The following is a 21,954-nucleotide window of genomic DNA, read 5'->3' as shown; positions in this document are numbered from 1 at the left end:
TCTCCGCAGAACTCAAAGGCATCATCGCTTGGAATTTGATTCTGGAACCCTTACATCCACCCGTAGTCGAATTATTCAACCGATATGATACCAAGCATTAAATTGCAGTAATATGAAATTGAAATAAAAACTAGCCAGGCTCATTTTGGTTGCTACTGCCTCAATTATTACCTTTAGCCAGCTCTGCCGCGCACTGAGGGGAGAATGGCCGGGGATTTGGATTCAGTGAGGCAGCGGGCGGGTGGATCGAAGGGGCGGCGAGAGCGAAGGAAGGGGAATGGGGAAGTAGCCAAAAAAAGGGCGGTCGGAGTGACCGGGTGAGGGGGATTTTAACGCGGCGAGGAGGGTGTCGTTTGGGGGGTGCTGGGGGGGTTGGAAAAAGGAAGAAGGGGAAAGGGAGGATGAACAAGGGATACAAGTGGGAGGCCAAAAAGGGAGAAATACAGAGGTGTAGTTCCTTCGTTTATTTTTATCACTTCTATCCCAAGTGGCCTTCGAGCAAGAAGTAAAAATATATTCGAGCGTGGACAGTGTCGCTGCCTTTCTCTCTGTCTCATCCTCAACATGAAATTGCTTTCTTCCCTTCCCAGTCTCTCATTGAACATCCCTCGTCCGATGAGCACCCGAAGGGAAATTAATATCGTAGTCCCAACAGTTGCCCAGCTGTGAAATAATAATTTTATTACGATACTTATTCCAACTGTCTAGGGTTGAATTAGTATTCTATTCCCAGACAATTTTATAGGTTCTTATGTGATGAATGGTCAGAACGGATGATGATTAGACAAAAAGCGAATGGATTGTTATAATGTTCTGATACAATTTTTGTTATTTTTGACTAGGGTGAAACTGTTTCGGAATATTTTGGTCACTTTGATACATTTGTAAGTAGAACTTAAATAGGGAAAAGTAATTTTTTCTCAATATTAATATTTACCTGTATTTTTCATTCATTTTCACGAACAGTTTATGTGTATTAATGAGAGAGTTCAATAGTCTATGTCCCAACATGATACTTATCCTTAAAGTTTTCCGCAAAAGCAGTGAGCGTGCTCTTTTTATTCCCCTTGGTACTGACATTGACCGGTATCAATTTTCAATAAGTCGAGCATAATATCATGGAGAACCACATTTGCACTAAGCTGCTGCTTACCTCATCACTACAAACTTATAGAAATAATTTTTTTTTAATTTTACATTTTATCTTCACATGTACTTAAGTTCTCTATTGCCACACATATTAGGCTAGGAGTCATTCAATTTTTTCTGTTTGATGAAGGCGTTGAATGTAGATTATGTGAAATTATCATAAATTGGATTCTCATACTGAAGCAAGCAATGTAAGGTCTCAGGACCTATGCAAATTAGAATTGTATTTAAGAATAGAAATAGAACAGTATGTTTCAAATATTTTTTCAAATACTTTACCAAAGTTTTATTAACTATAATTGCACTTTTCTAGTCAAAGGTTAAGTGTATTTGACAAATATTTGTGAATGTTTACGCCTTAGAAAGCAATTGCACTAAGGTTTTTCGGCGTTTCACAACGATACATGTGTAACTGGTTGTAGAAATACGTACAATAGACATAAACAAGACATAGCAGATCTTTCAACGAATAAATGCTCAATAGCATTGACTACAATTATGTTCTTGACTTTTACAGGGTTGGTAGCGTACATGAAATCCAGGGGATGATTTTTTTCTGTAGAATTTCTCATTATCTTATGAGCTATAATTTTTATTCTTTCCGTAATTTAGCATCACAATTGAAGGTAATGTTTTGAATTAAATAGCCCCATGGTCTTCGTATAAACCTGCGTCGGACAGCATTCCCTCTCCCGATCATTTCCCGGGCATTCCCACTCTCTAACACGCCGATGGCGTTTGAAAGCTTCTCGTTTCGAACCAACGTTTAAGTGGAAAATTTCAACTCCAGTGAATGAAGTTTTCATTACCTATTTAGTGTTAAATTTAATCTATAGACACCCATTAGATTCTAAATCTATTTCATATCATTTATGGCTTAAGGAATGGTGTGATATATTTTGGAATGATATTTTCGTTAAATTATTGAACAAAATCCTATCCACAATACATGGGGCAATAAACTCAAAATTAATTTTTCCGCGCATTCCCAAACGACATGCTGCTGCCCAACATATTCAACCCCAAGTGGCGCAATTTCCACCCACTTCCCACCTCTCTCCCACTTGGAAACGCTTTGCACTCGGCGGAGGTGCACGGGCTCATTCGAAGCTCTTTGAGTTATTTGCAAAACAAATTCCTCGTAGTCTGTGCAAGAGCAGCCTAAAGCGCATAAATTACCGAAGGGCCGAGGTCGATTTCGCATGAGCCGCTGCGTTGAGGTCAGTTTTACGGACCCATTGTCTGCCATTCCAGGGTATAACCATTTTCTAAATCTGTTTAGGGCGCGGAAGAATACGACGTGGAGATGGGAGTGCCTCATTCCGCCGTAACGTCGACTGAAATCATTGAGGTCGAGCCCCAAACGCTGTAGCTTTTCAAGCTGAGAGTCAACGAGAGGAGGGAAATATAAACCTTTCTCTGAATTGTGCTTGCATTGGACTCCCAACACCATTGAATTGGGCTCCATCTCAAATTTTACGGGCCATAAAGTGGTCACGCGTATTTTTAACGGCCATGCCCCTTATTTTCAAAAACCTCACATGAATATATCCGAGTGTGCCCTGATTTCCGTGTCAGTGTGACACGGGTCATTTCGGCATTATTGAATTCCTGAGTCAGTGGGATTACCTTCTGTGAGTGACAGGCTACTACTGTGGCCACACGTATAATTTAGAATAGGACAACTAAGACGGACGAGATTATTTAAGAATAGTACTGATGGTGGTATTTCAAACGCTGATTCTCGATTCCTGGCCTGCACATGGCTCCAAGAAGTCCATAATTAAAAGATCATTTGATGTTCGGAGTTTTGCAATCGAAATATTCTACGCGTGATAACTTAAATAGCATCAGATTTTTGTGGATAAAAATGGTTACTCGGAAAAACTATCCAGATATCGAACACTTTCCCTCGAAGTAAGATGCTAGTGTAGTGGTGCAGCATTACTCGACTCCTAGTCTATGAATTCACATCAATTGTTTTAAGTGTAGAGTGTTTAAAGGATATTTATCTACAATGTATTACATTGGAGGACTTGAATTCTATTATTTGTTATCAATCCCCGAGGACTACATGACTGAGTAAAATTTGTCTCGTGCATTATAATGATCATATCTGTTTGACGTTGATGTGAAATCGGTTACAACCGATTGTAAAGGCATAACATATTTTTAACTCCCTGGGTCCTAGGGCTATATATTCATGTATTACGTTTTTTACAAGTCGCGAGAATTTCAAAATTCCAAATAAGGCATGTGAAACGCGTATTTAGGATCGAATTCCGGTAAATGAGCAATTATGTAAATACGCGATGGTACATTATGCGCTTAGTGAAGGACTTTTTGACCGCTTGCTTAAGCTTGATGTTTGCAGTGTTGAACCTTTATATTTTTGAGAAGATTGTATAATTTCATTAATGGTTTCATTCAATCAAGGGCGTGTGGCGAGGATTGATACACATACGCAAATATTAGCTCATGCAAACATTTATTAGAATATTTATTACCTGATATATAAAAACACTTGAATACATATTCAGGTTCATGCATTGATACATCTTGCAATGATTGACTATGTAATTTATTATCTGTGAACTTAAAATGAACGTACCTACGGTCGTGAAACCATGGAAGACAAAAAAGCCAAGACCCTAACCTTGTTTACGATCTTGCCTTTTTCGTTTTACATATGTTACGTCTTTACGTTAATATATTTGGGAACTTAGGTTAGTTTCACTTTGAATGTGTAACGTACGATGGTGTAGTCAGCACTAAAATCAGTCGCGTGAAGTGCTTAATTATTATACACTCGGTAATAAAATCAGCCATTATAACTTCCTCTTTCTCGCAGGAAAAATCAGGTATCCTGAACCTTTCTAAGAGTCAAAATGTTGGCACTTACAATGAGATTTACCTTGATCTGCCTTTTTAGCCATTTGAATCATAAAATTTAAGTCTCACTGCTTCATATTAAATACGTGTATTAATGAATTTGAAAATATCATAATTTTTATGCATCTAACTACTGTGATTACGACAGCGACATCTCTGCATCCGTTCGATTTTTATCTTTAAAATTAAACTGCATGCCGAGTACGAAGCACAGGTAACCAACACCCGCATTACTTCTGCCTTTTATTTTCTTAAACTTTATTAAATTAAACGTAATGTGCAGTTCGTTCCAGTGGCCGCTAATAGTTCAGAAGCACGAGGTTATCGGAGAAAGAAGACGAGCATCAATGGGAAATAATTGGGACGAGATCATTAGGATATTTAACTGACTACTATTAGGCATTCATTGCCAATCAAATCACCTGCCATAAACGGTGCGTTTGATTTCGTTTATTTTTTTTCTGAGCGCGAAATAGGCGCTGGGAAACAACAAGATTGTTCAGCAATTATTTCAGTAATGGTTTCCAAACTTCCGGAGGAAATGTGGGAACGAATATGTCAGTCAGGCAGGCGTTCACTCATTTAAAACTAACGTTGATCGGTTTTATTTTGGTCATTGTCCTCCGGATTTCGGGAGTTTTTCGTTCCATATTCCTCAATGATACTTTTTCATTCGGTTTATTTTCAATCATCCAAGATACGTTTCTTTAACCATGATTGCTCGGCCATTGTTTCGAAATTCCACCCAGTTACGATCCGTAAAAACGCTTTTATCTCGGGATTGACCATAGTTCTCCTTCACAGCCTGTTTCACCTGATCTCTGCAACTCTACTTTCCTTTACCTATTTATTTTTTCGTCCTGACTCTATATGACTTATTCCAATAGCTCTTCTTCATTCATTTTTGATCGAATTCCCTCCAAGCTTACAGGATATGTTCAGGTAACTTGCATGCAATATCTACATCGTCATTCTCATTCGTCCAACTTGCAGCTGAAAAGAGTCGAAGGATTTCCTATGAGGGTTTCCCGGAGTTAATAAATGCTCTCGTTTTCATTTCATCACTTTTTTAGGAAAATCTTAAGTTTACAATACAAACGACGCTTTTTGCGAATTTCTTAACGTGGAATTTCACACTTTCTGGACATCAATGGAAGTACATAATATCACAAAAAGCAGGTTTTATTCTTTACGAAAATATGCCTGATATGCCATTCCATGTTACAAAATGAAATATTTTTCTCCTTTGTCTTTAGATCTTACAGTAACGGGAAATGGCTCAGAGGCGGAGAAACCTGCGGGGATAATTTTCGGGAAACTTCCGGTGAGTGCGGTCGAAATGAAAAGCTGCATCCCTTTGCCTCGAAGCGCGAAGACCCTCCAGGGCCGATCCCGCTCCTTTGATTAACCTTCCTCCTCACCCGTGGACTTCCGGGCGGAACGGGAATTTGGATAAAAATGGAAATAAGGAGCGGCAAAGAAGGGGAAGGAGGGGGTGTGATGGGTGGGGAGGGACAGTACGGGCAACGGAGCGTGGAATAAGAACGTCGGGCGCGGAATTATTCAAGAGGAGTCCTGGCGAGCGATCCGGGACCCCGAGGATGAGGCCCGTTAATTATTCTGCCGTCTCGCCCACTCTGAATTTCCGGTTCCGCAAACCGTCTGGAATGGGCTTTCTTGCTACATCCACTTCGCCATCAATCTCGGATGTGGCTGTAGGTGGGAAAAATGAGGAAAATATTCATATCTCTTCTCCAGATTGTAGTCACTAAGAAAATGATGTTTTTTTCATATTTTTACGCTACGCGGAACACGGATTGCTGGTGATAACGGAATCAATAACGCCAATAGAACACGTGTTCGGAGCAAGTATGGGAAAGAAGTAATCGTTAACAACATTTCTTTTAGTTATATGAGTCGAAGGCTAATTTTTTCATTGATTTCGTGGGAAAATTGAAAAAGGCGAGAAAAAAGGGTGGGGTCACAAAATAATTCTTTAAAAACCGTGCTGTTTTTTTTAAATTACTTGAAATTGTACCCTTTAAAAGCTCTCTACTGAGCATTGGATATGGTGTCATAGAAATTGCATTGCCTCATAGATCTTACAAGTTTATATTTCACCGAGTTACAAGCACATTAGATTTTTTGTGTTCCATTTGGAGTTCTCAATGTTATGATTATCAATAGATATTTATTTCAACGGTGGTGCAAAAAGTTTGACTATTTACTCGTAAATTAGATATTAATTCATAGAATAAAATACGGCAAAAGCAACCCGGGAACAGATATCGACAGCAACCTCGATATAATTCTAATGAAGTTCCATCTGAAGTGCAAGAAGAAGTGAAGAAGCGAATGAAGAGTCAATGAGGGTGGGTCGGACAGGTTGCAGGAAACTGGGCCACGGTTAGATTTCCGATGGGAATTGGAAAAGGAAATTGAAAAATATGACAGCATGGAATCGTTGCAGGAAGATGGCAAGAAATGAAGAATGGATTTATAAAAGCCGCGGAGACATCAACTGGCCAAAGTAAACCTGTGAAATGGAAAAAATGAATCACAGGCAAAGTAATAGAACTTAAAGAAGAGAGTGAGAAAATGAAGGATAGAGAAATGACAGAGATGCTACCGAAGACTGGGAAGAGCCAGAGAAGAACAGATGAGTACACTTTTCGAAAAAGTGCGGCGTCCAGTCCTTTGTCCAGGGAAAAGTTGAAGCAGCTAACAGGACTGTGAGACACCATTCAAATTAATTCAGGGAAAAACTATCAATTCCATGAGTAGAAATGGAAAGGTTATTTGAAGAGCGTCGATCATGGAAAATAAATGCTTACTAGAATGCTTGAATAAGAGAACACCGTTGACGATGTTGAAAAATGAAGCTACTTCCTCAGGTCTGAATTGGACACAGCATTAACCACCCAAGGTCAAACGAGGCACCAGGGATCGACTGTATGCCCTGGGAACTAATTAAAAAGGAAGAATTAAGACGATTTAACAGCTATAGAGCCAAATATATGATTTGCGTAAGAGGAGAGAATGCCTATGGCCTTGAAAAAGAATGCAATGGTCCCTCATCCAAAGGAAGGAAAGGCAGAACATTGTGAAAAACTTGAGAAAAATATCTTAAGACTCATGGATCGAGGACTGTCAAGAATACTATACCGAAAAAAGGAGAGGAAAAAGGAGTATTTTAATGGCGATGAGTTAGAATTTCGAAGAATTACAGGAACAAGAGGAACTGTGTTTTTCTCTGAGACTAATTTTAGAGAAGAGGCAACAGAAATATCAATCGGCGGATATGGTATTTCTTATTCTGGAGAAAGCCTTTCACGAAATGGACTGGAATAAAATTTAACGTACTCTAAAGGAAATTGGTATAGGCTATCACATCAGGAATATGATACAGGCTCCCATTAGATATCAGTCTGCAGGGATTAGTTACGGTGAAAGCAGAGAAGAAGATAAAGCGAAGAAAGGAGTATGTTTTATTCATTATGACCAGTGATATCAAATGCATTAATTGGCAAGGCAATTAATGATATGAAGTTAATACGCATTTGGCGTATGAGTTGACGGAGAAAGGATAAGTATGATATGATTTTTGGGCGATACAGTTAGACAGGCAAAGAACAAAGAAGACCGTGCAAGCATACTAGCAAATATGGAGCAGAGAATGGATGGATAAAACATCAAAATAAACATGTTTAAAGCTAAGGTACTCGTAATAAAAACAAAGGCCTGCAGTCGAAGTGATGGGAAGCAATTCTTAAATTGACACGAGGGATAGACGCACCGCAGCGAGTGGAATAGTTCCTCTATTTAAACAGCAGGATCGCTACAGATGACAAAAGAATCAGGGAAATAGGATAGGAATGACGAGAGGAAAGGCTTTCTATCAGAAGAAACAACTACTTACGGCAATTGATACTGGCATGTGCATAAGAGAGAAATTTGTCAAAAATTATAAATATAGTCTCATTTTTACCGATGTGTGACCTAGTCAATAGAGGCTGTATGGAGGGAAAATGCTGGAGACGATAGAAATGCGGTGATGGAGAAGAATGCGTAAAATAAAATGGATGGAGAACCAAATGAGGTTCTTCGAAGAGTGGGTGAAGAGAGAAGCCTGTGACGGGCACTTAGAAGAAGAAAATGGTAATTAATTGGACATATCCTGTGGCACGACAGTTTGCTAAATACCGTAATTGAGGGAGACATGCAGAGGAAGGTCAAGGATGAACTGTGAGAAGCAAGAAATGGGAAAAATTGGTTAAGGAGGCTAACAAACAGACCCTCTATTTGATAACTAGTGACGATGGTGCTCCTAAGAAATCTACTAAACCAACTTATATGTCCAGCCCATCTAGTTCATTCGTTGCCTCATTCTTTCCAGCTCTTTTGCACATTTCCCCGTTCCTCGCTATCTGTCCATTTGATATTTCATCGGTAACCTCCACATAAAGGCTTGAAGACTCGTACTCTTGTTCGGACTTCTGTTTGATGTCATAAGTATGTAGAGTGTCACACTCCGCGTCACTTTTTTTTAATGCAATACTTCCATACACAGTGGCCCCCTGTTCGTAGTAGGCGCCATATGAGCTATTATTCACTTGATATCCTTTGATTTGCTTCCTTCTGTATGTCTTTAGTACTTTCAAAAAGCAAATAACTGTCGTCATGGTGAAATTCCGTGCATATCCATTAAAATACTGCGGTACTCTCATCACTCCCTATTGACGTCAATTCTCTCGTCCCTTTTTCCTTCTGCCATAAACTACCTAGCTGCGCATCATGCACAATTACACCCTCATTCATTACCAAAACCTTCGACAAACTTCTTCGCTAGTGGTTGGCTGCATCCTTTTGATATTCTTTATACTATGCTGATGCTCTTCATTTGCATTTCTTAAATTAGTACACGTGTCCGCTTAAGATCAACGGTAGTTGTAATGATTTCAGTCAGTCATGTCGCACGCTAATATTGGTGAGGCATCAACCAAAATTCTCCTAAATTTTCTCCTCCGTTTACGTTCGTTATCAACTTTTATTTTATGATTCACAGCCCTGAAAATGAAATATTAATATTACGACTTCTACCTCCGAGGAATATGGCAGTGGTTTTAAATATAATGACGTTCTTCAATAACATAATTCTGTTGTTCATATTATCATATTTTAAACACTGATTTTATGCACCATGACTTGGCCAAGCACTTATGACTTGTTCCTAAGTGGATTTCTATGCCATGATGAGATGAATTTTTGTGCTATGGTATGCGAGAGCTAATGTTAATAAGTTATTAATCCACATTTAACTCATGATAGTTTTTACTTAATATATGGTTGTATTAATGCGGATTTGAAAGAGAATTTTCTAACCTTATCCAACCATGTCAGCCCGGATTATAACATTTCATGCGGCCAGCACCAGCTCGGAAGCTCAAGAGATCAGACCGTATGTCACTCTGTTCTACTGACACCACACATAATACTAAAAAAAGTTCATAAATGCTTGGCAATTATGACTGAAATACCCGAATACTAAACTATTGCTTTCCATTAGTATCTACTCAAATCGAAACTCCATTATATATTTATGGAAAGAGATAGAAAAGCCTAGCTTTAAGGGAAAAAACAACCGTAGTTTCAAGATAAAAATGATAACGCAAAAAACAAATAAGAAAAAAAAATACTTTTTCTTAAATTGAACTATAATTGATTGGAACCAGCTGCCTGGAGGTTTGTTTGAGCCCTTTCCATCCAATTTTAGGAGTTTTAAAAATAAATTTGAAGCAGCCACTGGGTGATAAACTTCATTGTGGTTATTCAAATATTGTTTGTATGTGATGTGGAAGTGCCATTGTATGTAAGAATATTTTGTATCCTATCTGTTTTTCTAGTGCGTGTGTGTATGTATTTTCCGTTGTAAGAGTGATCATTGACCAAATTTGACCGTTTCCACCAGGCAATCGCCTAATTGCTACGTAATTCTTAAATAATTATAAAAAAATAATAATTATATTGGTCAGTACTGAGAGTTTTATTACATTTCTTTTGACTAAATAAATGAGAAAACACATTTGAGAAACAACTTCAAGAATATGCTGGATAGTTAGTCGTGATATGGTGGTATTCGAAGATGTGTTAATGAACAAATGATAACACTTTTCCACTAGAAATTGATTTATTACTTGACCTGTTTTGATGAACTATACATCATCTTCAGTCCTGAGGATGATATAAAGTACATTGGCACCGGTGGCGTAATAAATCAATATCTGATGGAAAAGTGTGAATCATTTGGTCATTATCATTAAGAATATATCTTATAAGAAAGAGAAAATTTTCGAAAAAGCACATCATTAAAATCATCCGTCCTCGTATAAAATTTTCTGTAGAAGTACTACCCTGTAAATACCGGTGCCTAAAAGAGTATCTAGCATGCTTTGCGTATCTTAAACTTTAAAATATTAAATTAATTTATGCATATTTCAATATCCAGATATTCTAACGTTGCTAGCGTTTCCCTGACACGATGATGCCCGAGAAATGCATCCCTGGAGCTCGGCATAATGTCGCGCAGCAGGCGGATGCTGGGATTCATATCCTCGCGCCGCCGACCGCAGCCGCCTGAGCGATGATTTAGAATGCGTATCGTCGGAGAGCGGCGGAGGAAAATCGGCGCTCGGGATGCCAGCCGGACGTTAGAATCGATTACGTCAGTTTCCAGCGCCTCTATCCGACGCCGCTTCCACTCCCCCCGCCCCCTCACCATGTCCCCCATCCTCCCTCACCCCCCCCCCCACTCACCCTCGCTCTCCATCGCGAGCCCTGGCCGTCCGTCCCGCGGAAAAAAGATATCGCTATCACTTGAGCCTCACCACTTTCACTTTTGCTCGACCCTCCCCCCCTCCAACCATGCCCCCCCCCCGCACAGAACGAGACCTCAGGGATTTTTACAATGATGAGACTGAATACGGAAGAATGAGCGAGCGAGTGCGTTAGAAAGCATAATTTATTGTGATCGCGAGGGATCGCTCTCGAGATTGTGCAAGGCGAGAAGGTGCTTTCCCCACATTTCCTCACCCTCGCATAATTCGCTCCACACTTCTTCCTTTTCCTCCTCATCGCTCTACCTACCGTCTCCCCCCTCCCCTCCATGCCCTATGCCTCCTATTGTCTGACAAAATGACGAACAATGCGCCCGGCGATGGGCTCCATTGGGATGCCGTGCCGTGATCACCGCTCTACGCCCGCATTGTTGAATAAAGGACGAAAAATGGAGAATTCACAGTAAAATATTCGGTGAAAAAGTGGCTTCACTAAATGAAAGGAGCAAGAAATAATTTCAATAGGCCTATGATGCAGCGAAATCGATCAAATTTTTTATGGTTGTCAAATGAAAGGTTTTTCTTCGATAAAACGCATATGAAAAGGGATTATGATCGAAAGGAATTCAAATATTGAGTGACTTGAGTGCTAAGCGTTAAATATTGAGCTCTGTCGCATAATTATTTCATAATTAGGGTGGATTATCCTTATCATATGTTATCGTTTTACTAATTTATTTTGCGATAATAACTAGTCCCCACAACTGACCGTTTAATATCTTTTGGGGTTTTAAGAGGATTTGAACCGATTACCTGGATTAGAACTCTGAAACCTTTAATCGATGGCCGAGCTTTGCCAATTATTACAGCATTCCACGATGCCATATCTTGGAAGTGTTGGTATTTTTTCCCAAAAAACAGTGTCAAATAAATAAGATACCTGCTTTGCATTGAACGATGTTTTATAAATTAAGGTGCAATGAGTCCTGGTTGGCTGAAATTATGTATTCATTTTCTCATTCCATGGTGATAGCTTGTGAATGTAATTAATGCAACCTCACAATACCAAGATGATCAAAGTTCATATGGGGCTCTTGAGAAATCGTCTCGAAGTGAGATCTTCATCAAGGTTTCGATGAGGCAAAAGCTGTTGAGTAAACTCTTACAAGGTTAAATCACCAAGGTAAATTCATCGAGGTAAATCAAGGTGAAAAACTAGGAATATATTAGTTTCCACGAAAAAAACAGCGAAAAAACAGCCTTCGCTCTCATGAGCCCTTTGCAAACTTGGGAACCTGAAAATACCTGAATGGTTAACAAGGGGAGAGACCGCGGGGATGCTTCTTCAGCAATCACTGGGCCGATCCCTCCCAATTCTCCCCATTCGAAGCCACCTCGCCCTTGATCTCCCCGAAGGAACGGTTAGGGCGTTCACTCCTCACCCCTCATTGCATCAGACACCACACCGAGCCGAGTTTTAAAATGTCATTGGGGGAAAGTGATTTTTATCATGTTAAAATGGCCTTACTCCACCTTGACTCACCCTGAATGGGGAGAGCTTAAAAATAATGCGTTGGAGTGTTGGAGAAACGTGAAACCGGCCGGGAGATATGATGAATGCCTTCCCATCCGAGCAACCTATCCGTAAAGGTTTCAAGCATGTGCCTCTACTTAATTGCGGTTCTCTATGTGGACAATTGATAAGCAGGAATGATGCTGTCCTGAAGGCTAACTTTTGAAAAAACCAAATTAACATCTTTCTGTTGAATGCTGCTGCAAGAGTACGCAGCGCATCCGTGTATTTTCTTGATCTTGAAAAATCATGGTTTCTTCCTTTTATTCCAAGGTGAAGGGAAATCGACTTTGTTGCTTGGATGCAGCTGTAATGATTTCTTCCTCAAGAAATGTCGTCATAAAACTACTTCCTCATTAAGTTTTTGTTTGTCCTTCCGTAATTGAAACGCGCATTCCATCCTTGTCGTTTAAGCAAATGAAGGCGACCGATGAGACTGAGTGATTAATTATCAAGGCGAATGCTTGTCGAAAGAACTGCAATATCCCTACTTCCTCTCAACTCCCCGTTCTACTGAACTTTAAGGCATATGTGTTTCAGTGCTGTGCATCCGCAATATTTCACTTTCTCAAGTCTCTTCGTAATAGGGCTCCATATTTCTAAGCTGTGGCATGTATAGAATTAGAAAAAAGTATTTCCCCAAGCTTTCTTTCGAAACTACCGGTTGCATCACATCTGAAGCATCTTCAGTTTCTGATGCTGTTGAGAATTATATTTCTAAGAATTTAACCTGAAGATGTCACATTTTTTATGACACCGGTCGAATTGCAATACTACCTTGATCAAAAAGTTCCCGGAATAACCACCGTGTGGCGCTCCCATCGTTCCGATTTGAGTTCTGTTTTTTTTTGTTAAATTGGTACATCTGTTGTTGATATTCCCTTTAAATCTTAGTGTCATAACTTGACATTTGCAAAAGTTGCGTAGCCAAGAGTACATCTATCTCTGTGTGTGTTGGCGATTTTTTACAATTTCAGAAATGGATTTAAATTTGCAACAACGAACTTGTATTAAATTTTGCGTAAAAAACGGATTTAGTGGCGCACGGACGTTGGAAATGTTGGAAAAGTGTTTCGGCAACGATTCTCTAAAAAAAAACGGTCGTTTACCAGTGGCACGAGCGGTTTAGAAGTGGTCGTGAGTCAATCGAAGATGATGAACGCAGTGGCAGACCATCGACATCGAAAGTCGGTGAAAAAATTGATAAAGTAAAAGAAATGTTGGTCAATAACCGCAAATTAACCATCAGAGAAATAGCGGAGGACTTGAACATTGCCTATGGATCCGCCCAAGACATTGTGGTTAATGATTTGGGTTTCCGTCGTGTAGCAGCAAAGTTGGTTCCAAAAGACCTCAATTTCATGCAAAAAAGAGACCGTGTTGACGTCGCAAAAGACATGATTTGCGAGGCTGAATCCGATCCCACATTCATCAAAAGGATCATTACTGGAGACGAGACGTGGGTTTATGAGTACGACACGCAATCCAGACATCAGGCAAGTGAATGGCGTTCACCAAATGAGCCGAGACCAAAAAAACCACGTCGTTTTCAGTCAAAAAAGAAGGCAATGCTGACGGTTTTCATGGATTACAACGGTGTAGTGCATCATGAATTTTTGCCAGAAGGCCAGACAGTAAACAAAGAGTATTATTTGGGCGTTATGAGACGTTTGCGTGAAGCAATTCGCCGAAAGAGACCAGAAATGTGGGCAGAAAACTCGTGGATTTTGCACCATGATAACGCACCGTCGCACAGTGCTATCATTATTCGTAATTTTTTGACGAAAAATGCAACAAATACCATCCAACAGCCACCGAATTCACCTGATTTGGCTCCCTGTGACTTCTTTCTGTTCAATCGAGTTAAAAAACCATTACGGGGAATGCGTTTTAGCAGCCGAGAGGAAGTAATGGAAAAATCGCAGGAAGCACTGATGGACATACCGAAAACCGACCGTAACTTTTGCAAATGTCAAGTTATGACACTAAGATTTAAAGGGAATATCAACAACAGATGTACCAATTTAACAAAAAAAACAGAACTCAAATCGGAACGATGGGAGCGCCACACGGTGGTTATTCCGGGAACTTTTTGATCAAGGTAGTAATGTTCGGGGCAAAGTTGTTTTCTAATTCATCAAGATACACTTCCAAAAAGTTAAGCCAGGTACCATCGTTGTGATATTTGAGTTGTCCAGCAATAATCATCATCCAGTGCAATGTAAACATTCTAAAACACAATCATTGAAATGCAAAAGTATTGAGTAATACGATGTATCTTCTGTTATTAGGGATTTCTCTTTGAGAAAAATACAACGGGACCTTGACAGACCTTGACACGTCTTTGATAATCAGGCCACAGTCGTTTGGCTTATAATTCAAATAAGTTGTCCTTTTCCCTTGCCTCACGTTAAAAATTACATTTGCTTCTGCACTTTTCTTTTGGAATGGCTCCTATAATTATTCAAATGGCGCATTTTCAATGATAGCTTACTTTTTATAGAGTATATCGTAAGACTTACGAAATAATTTTCTTCCAGAAATTTACCCGCGCTTTTCCATTTCTTGGCTTGGGGTAATTTCCAGTTCAATATGAAGAATTTCCACCAGGGGACGCCAGAAACTGTTTTACTTGGGTTATTATCAAAAGAATGCTGGTTGTGTGAGGCTCATAGAAGGGACCCACCGCAAAAACACCCTTTGGAGCTCAGGAATCACTTCTCGTGTAGCGAAATTCTCGGATTTTTTAATATTTAACCTCAGTGCATTAAAGAGTAAGCTGAATTAAGTAAAAACCCGGTTAAATTATGTACGATTGTTTCCATGAAGACCCTCGTATGATCACAAATAAGTGTGGCGGTTCCAGAATTTCTTTGCGGTACGTAGGTGTTATTCAATTGCTTTAGGGATGTGTACCCTCTGCCATACGCCTTATTGTCGTGGCATTTCATGCCGCATAGCGCACATGTAGATGGATATGTGAACATTTTGATAAATGACGGAATGCGGAAAGATACAAATCACCACGTCCTCTTTACTCCTAGTACTCAATGCCTTACATGCATACGCGACGCCTACGCTCTCTATTACATTTACACAAGCTAAATGCGCAAAATGAAATTACAGTTGAAAAAAGAAAAAGGTGGTCAGAGTATAATGGAAATATGGAAGTGGTGAAAATTTAAAAATCCGAATAAAATAAACGCGTAGCCACAAAAACACCGCAGAGAATTGGAAAACATTCGTCCCGACTAATCGGCGATATCATAACATGCGAGTATCCCTTGTTTAAAAAACAAAGACCAAAAAAAAGGAGAAAAGGGACGTTGGTCCTTGTCGGCTGTATGTTGACGGCGCTCTCTTTTTGTCCCCCGTCCGTGTCCTTCCTCGGACAGGGGTAAAGTGACGAGGATAGCGTGGAACAACTTTTTTCAAGGGCGTCGCCTTCTCGCCGCCGTCCGAATGCCTCACTTTCCTCGACCTTCCAGCCCTCCCCCAGAGCCCTTCCCCCATCCCCCTCCTCCATCCAACTCCCCCAAACCCCCTCCCCCCTCGAAATTTTCATGTCGTCCCAGTCCTCAAAATCTCATTCCCAAAACTTCTCTCACGTTTTCATTTTTTCGGTGAAGCAATGAACCCGAATCGTTAGGATCCATGGATTTACGATTGCTTCATGCCAGTGCTTACGCAACGGTCTCCTGCGGCAGTTTTGAAACAATTGTATGAAATTCGAACATAAAATCATTTTTTTATTTTGGAAAGATTTTAATGCCATTTTCACTTCGCAGTGATTCGTTCTCTGCTCATGGCTACATTCATTTGTTTACGTATTTCGAATAATTGTAAATTCAAACAAGCCATGCTTAGAATTTTTTAAATTTGCCTTTTTCCTAATTTCTCCATTAGCGCCCTATCATTGGAGGAACTTCAATGAACCGCAATGAGTCTCCTGTAACAAGGTAGCTAGAAACAGAGAGGATTTATATATTTTGTTAAAAAGTTTAGAAATAATGCTGAAAATCAATGATTTTTCTTCATCGACTTTCAAAAAAATATTTTTTTAAATATCTATATCTTTGATCCAATTAGATATTTTTCCAAACTCTCTAGACTTCATACCTATGATGGATTTTAATGAGATGATTATTCATGAGTTCTACTTGTGAATATCCAACAACTTCGTTAGAAGTAAATTAATGCAAATTCTATGGAAATAATTAACGTCTTACATGGCCGACTTATCATGGTACAATGACGAAAGTTCTGCAGATCCCTTTTCTTTTCTTTTGATTCTTCGCAAGCTTGCTGGCATTGAGGGCGCGAGAAAGGCCGGGAGAGAAAATGAGAGATCGTATTAGGAAAACATGTCGTCGCCGGTTGAGAGCATCGCACGATCAACAGCTTTAGTTACTAGTGACCGTCAGCTACTCATTTTCTTCCATAACCACTCTAACTAACGATTCAGCCTTGACGCAAGTATCTAATTTGCAGCAGACAATTTAATCATCCAGCATTTTCCTCTTACATTATGTTAACAGCTATAGTAGGTAAGTGGCTTTGAAACTGATCCACGGAAGGTTCCTGGACGAATCCTACTCATCACCACATCCCATTTTTTTCCAATTTAATGGCTCATTCAAAGGAAATGCCGTGTATATTACAATTATGGAATACACTGCAATTTGTATACATATTGAGGGTTCCTGCATGTGCTAACCCCTCTTACGTCTACGGATACTTCTATTATTTTTTTTGGTACTCCTCAGAGTACAGCTTTTATTCAGGGGAACAAAAAAATAAATTTTCCTTATGCCTAATGAAGTTAAATACACAACGCCATGGCTTTGAACTCACAAAACAAGTAGCCAAGATAATAAATCTCTCGCTCAATTAGATGTTAGGTCAAAGACGACATCCACCTTGCAGGCAATCCTTATCGCCTACGCTTTCATAAATTGTCTCTGTTTAATTCTTTTCAGATTGTGGCAAAAGGCTTAAGATATATAATTGACTTATGTAAAACAAAAGGCTTAAGATTAATGACTAATTTATTAGTCATTAATATGAAACCAAATAAATATAGGCCATTTGAAGTAAATAAATACTAAGCCACACTTTTAACTTCAATGAAGAGTAAAGTGGAAAGTGTAATGAAAGGCACTTCTGAAGGGTCTCTTAAACAAATTCTCTGGCTTAAACAATAAATAAATTTATTTTTTCCCCATTTCCAACCCTTCGTATTCACACCAGGTCAATATCACTGAGGGACGTCCGTCGAATCACTAAGTTTTGTTCAAGAACCTTTTGGTTCATCGCTTGTAAGTCATAAGCATAGAAGCGAAGCGCTGGGGAGCGAAGGTCAAACACTTGCTCGATGAACCGGTCCTCTCGGGTCCGCTGCTTCACTCCGCGGTGCATTCGGATTCGTGGGCGGGATCATGCATATATGCCTTTTTCCCTTCTTCATATATGGCTCATCCTGGAGTAGGCCTTTTATCCCAAAACGCGGGGCAATATGTTGGTCCGTGAAGGGATTTTTATTTTCCATAAGCATTCGCCAGTTTCACAGAAGATTTATGAAATTTCATCATGTGAATCCGGCAGCGAGTTACTTTTTAATTCCGGGTGGTTGATTAAAAGCGCCGTTTTTCCGTACTTTGTTACAGTTACTCTATCATTTCTAAACATGAACCAAATTCATCGACAGGATTCGACTCAGAAATTTTCTTTATTACTTTGGTATTATCCTTGAAATTTTAGGCTAAACCCACATGCGCTGTGGAAGTTACATGTACCTATTTGATATTCGATCTTTTCTTCGTGGAATTCAATTATAAGACTTCACTATTATACGTTCACATGTCACGCAGTATTTTTTCCGAAGACTTCAGTTTTTTCAAACCGGTCTGTCGCTGACGCGAATTCAACTCCCGGCGTGGATGTGGTTGGTCTCAGGATAAAATACATTTGATCAATTGAGAAGATTGGAAATTTCTATAGCAAATATCTAAATATTGCTCTTAACTAGTGTTGTCCTAGGAGAAAAATATTTTTTAAAGAATGTTCAATATCAAAACAGATATTAGCCAACCTCTTTAATTAGTCGATAACATGCCCCTGTTTAAGCATGGAAAAGGCATGATAGTTGTCATTGATCTTGATTCCATAGTTGAATTTATCATTTTTCATGGGAATGGGTTTTGTCAAAGATTTTTACTCGTCTTAAGGCCTTAAGCTCCTCTTATGACCATAATAAATTATTAAGCAAAATAATTTTTAATATTTTGCTGAAAATGGAAATTTAAGCGAAAAAGTATAATATAAACGAATTCCGAAAACAGCACCTTTCGATTTTTGGGCTATTGAGAGCTTTTCTAACTGAGCTATTGTATCAAGGGCTAATTTCCGAGTTTATTCTTTGAGTGAAAGATTTTTACGATTCTGTGCACGTGTACATATATGTTTGTTCTTGTGTGTAAATGTGTGTTTGTTTGTGCGTATATGTGTCTGTATGTATGAGTGTGTATGTGTACACACACACACACACACACACACACATACGTTTTGTCATTTTACTCATATGGTGGCTGATTATATTGAGGATAGTTTTGCTTTTATTTATTGGGTTTACTGCATGGTAAACAGCGCTCCGTAAATTAGATTACGTGAGTTTTTTGATGGGACCAACTCAGAAAACTCGGTAAAAATGTTGGAAGGTTTTTGTGAGAAATATTCCAAGTTTCAGATGAGAAGAGTTAGCGCTTTTGAACCATTTGAGTGCTGGCAAAGAAGAATATGAATTTTTGTGAAAATGTCATTCTTCCTTGGAAAGAGAATGTTGATCAATTATCTTCGAACATGCCCGCTCCTTTACAAGATCGTAAAGAACCTTTACAAGTAATTGTAAAATAAGCGAAGGCCTGGTTCATTATAATCGTGATTAAAATGCCAACGATTTATTCGTAAATAATGTTCGTGGTACGGTAGAAATCAAATATATTTATGTATCAACTCATAAGCCTTATAGGGCCAATTGTGAATAATGTCAATTGTCACTTGGGTGTTATTAGTAGCATTTTGACAATTCATAGACGGCCTGAATGCCCTGGAGTTTAAGGACCCCTTAGGCCATAGCATTTTTGCAATGATTTGAGTAAAAATAAGAGCAATCTACTTGTAATAAGAGAAGTCAAATCTACCACGTTTTTTCAATCGAAATTTATCTAATCCACTGTCTACTGCAATTGATTGTGAAATTATATCCATATAAAAATTTGAAAATTATTTCTGTTTTGAAAACTTTTTGAAAATTTGCACAGCAATGCGAAAAGATTATGTTGATCCCTCCTACGCACAATTGATTCGTGAATGTGGTGGAAATTGTCTCCTTGGGAGAACCTTTTGATCGTATCTTACTCTCTGCACTAGCATAGCTTCCTAATTGCTTCTAATAGTCCCTCTCCGCGGGGGGAAATTCCTGCTACCTGCAACATTGGGTCGCATTGCCTGCCTTTTACAGACTCTTTGGGGGTAGAGTGTTTCGTGGTACATTTTCATGTGGTAGTGATGTTTCAATTTCTTGCTTGTTGTGTCCTGGCTTCCGTGTTGTAGGATGGCTTTCGTGCTGCATCATGGGGTGCAGTTTTTTAGTTGTTTTGCGGTATATGTGTTGGCATGAGTATTGGATGAAGGGATTTTTGCATGAGTGTGTGCGCTGCTGTGGGTGTAATTTTCCGTGTTGTTTTTTTTGCATGTGGTATTTTTCCTTTTTACGGTTGGTGACCTAACACCCCCCGCCACACGCCCTTGCGGCGGCTTGCGGGGTATTATGTAGATGTAGATGTAGAATAGATCGCTTTTATTAATGCTAACAGTTTCAAATGTGTTTACGATTTAAATTGATGACGATGTTACCATTAGATTAAGCTAACTCTGGTGTTGATAGATTAGTTGTTTACAACGGCGATCTTAGGAAAGTTCACGAGTTGCTGCATTGGGAAGGAGAGAACTAGGCAAAGTTTTAAGGTCGTCGGGTTCGAGATGAAAATCGTGAGAATCATTGAAAGTATGATGTATAAATTCCACTGAGTACTGGTTTTTCTGGAATCGCTGCTCGTTGTGCTTAGAAAATGTTCTCGTGGTGTAATGAGCACTTGGTTGTAACACATTACTTCTTAAAGCGTAATGTAGGGTATGAATTCAATGCAATCGAGGATGAAAAGAAATTGGCAATATTCAATATAGGCGTCATCATATACAGTGTATTATAATATTTCCACAGATTTCCCCTGACTAATCAGAAAGAGCGTATGAATCTGGCTGATATTGTCTAATGGTAAAGGAACTCCAGTGAATATCATCAATAGTTCAGGCATTTGTATAGTATATCTGTTTTAAGCAATTTCTCATTTACAATGATAACTGTGTTTATAATTGTAATAATGAAACGCCTTTGTTAGGGCGAGGTTAAGACTAGATAGTCCCTTCTTTCGCCTAAACCCTCGTTGTTTACCTGCATAAATACGCCGGCGATCATTGCTTAAAAGAGTGTAGACATTTTTAGAGTGATTCTAAGGCAATTCGAAATGAAAAAATAAAATGTTACATTGGTAAAAGAATTGGGTATAATGTAAAGAAATATTAAGCGTGGAAAAAGTGTAAGAATCGTGAACTGATATCCTCAATGAAAAAATATACTGCAGGAAAACACTCACACAAGAAGGATTGCGTGAAAAACCTGCAAAACTTACACGACTAATGTGCCAGTACCTAATACCAAGGAAAGGGTGATAAATATCATGGGGACACTAAAAAATATTGTATATTATATTTAAAATTAATTACAGATGAAATATATAGCAAATATTCACATTTTAAGGAAATAAATAGGTAAAATTAAAAAATAAAAATATTAATAATAAATAAAAATAATTAAGTATGTAAATATTAAAACAGAATAAAATTCGGTAGAAATGACTTTAGCAGTCAAAAAAGTAAATGTGAATAATAATTATCGATAAAAAAGCTAAGAAAAATTGAATTGGATGAATAAAAATATTTTAAATGTAAAAAAATAAGATTATGTAAATTGAAAATTGATCAAATAATGTACAGCATATAAATGTATGTAATTATATACTCAAATCCAATTGATAAATATAATGTATGCATGAATACAATTAGTAAACAGAATAGCTATCAACGATACTTGCATTAAAAGGAGTATTTACAACACTGATGTTATTCACTAGGGATGAAAACATGCTGGTTCACAAGTCAATTTATTGTACTTGGGGATTGTTTTGCCCAGCGCCCTTGTAAAAGATGATGGTGACTTTTTTTTTAGGAGCATGAAAAGTTTATTCCACTCTTGGCCAGGGGTAATTCATAACGAGTTGTTAAAAAAATTTTAGGTCCCACCGAGATTTGAACTCGGATCGCTGGATTCAGAGTCCAGAGTGCTAACCATTACACCATGGGACCCTGTAGGTAAGCGAAATTTATATT

The 21,954-nt window shown here is 38.7% G+C and overlaps 1 protein-coding gene and 1 non-coding gene across 2 annotated transcripts in view; one reads left to right on the top strand and one right to left on the bottom strand.

The window, feature by feature from the left end:
- The window catches only part of LOC139694527 (diacylglycerol lipase-beta-like), a 211,106-nt gene that overhangs the window by 96,056 nt on the left and 93,096 nt on the right, over nucleotides 1-21,954 (top strand). The window lies entirely within an intron of this gene.
- On the bottom strand, nucleotides 21,859-21,930 carry TRNAQ-CUG (transfer RNA glutamine (anticodon CUG)). Its single transcript has one exon. It is a non-coding gene; the product is annotated as a tRNA-Gln (tRNA).

The sequence above is a fragment of the Hetaerina americana genome, unplaced genomic scaffold, assembly GCF_022747635.1.
Source record: "Hetaerina americana unplaced genomic scaffold, ioHetAmer1.1.p SCAF_1, whole genome shotgun sequence".
NCBI classification, from domain to species: domain Eukaryota; kingdom Metazoa; phylum Arthropoda; class Insecta; order Odonata; family Calopterygidae; genus Hetaerina; species Hetaerina americana.
This window is presented reverse-complemented; position numbering and strand designations above follow the sequence as displayed.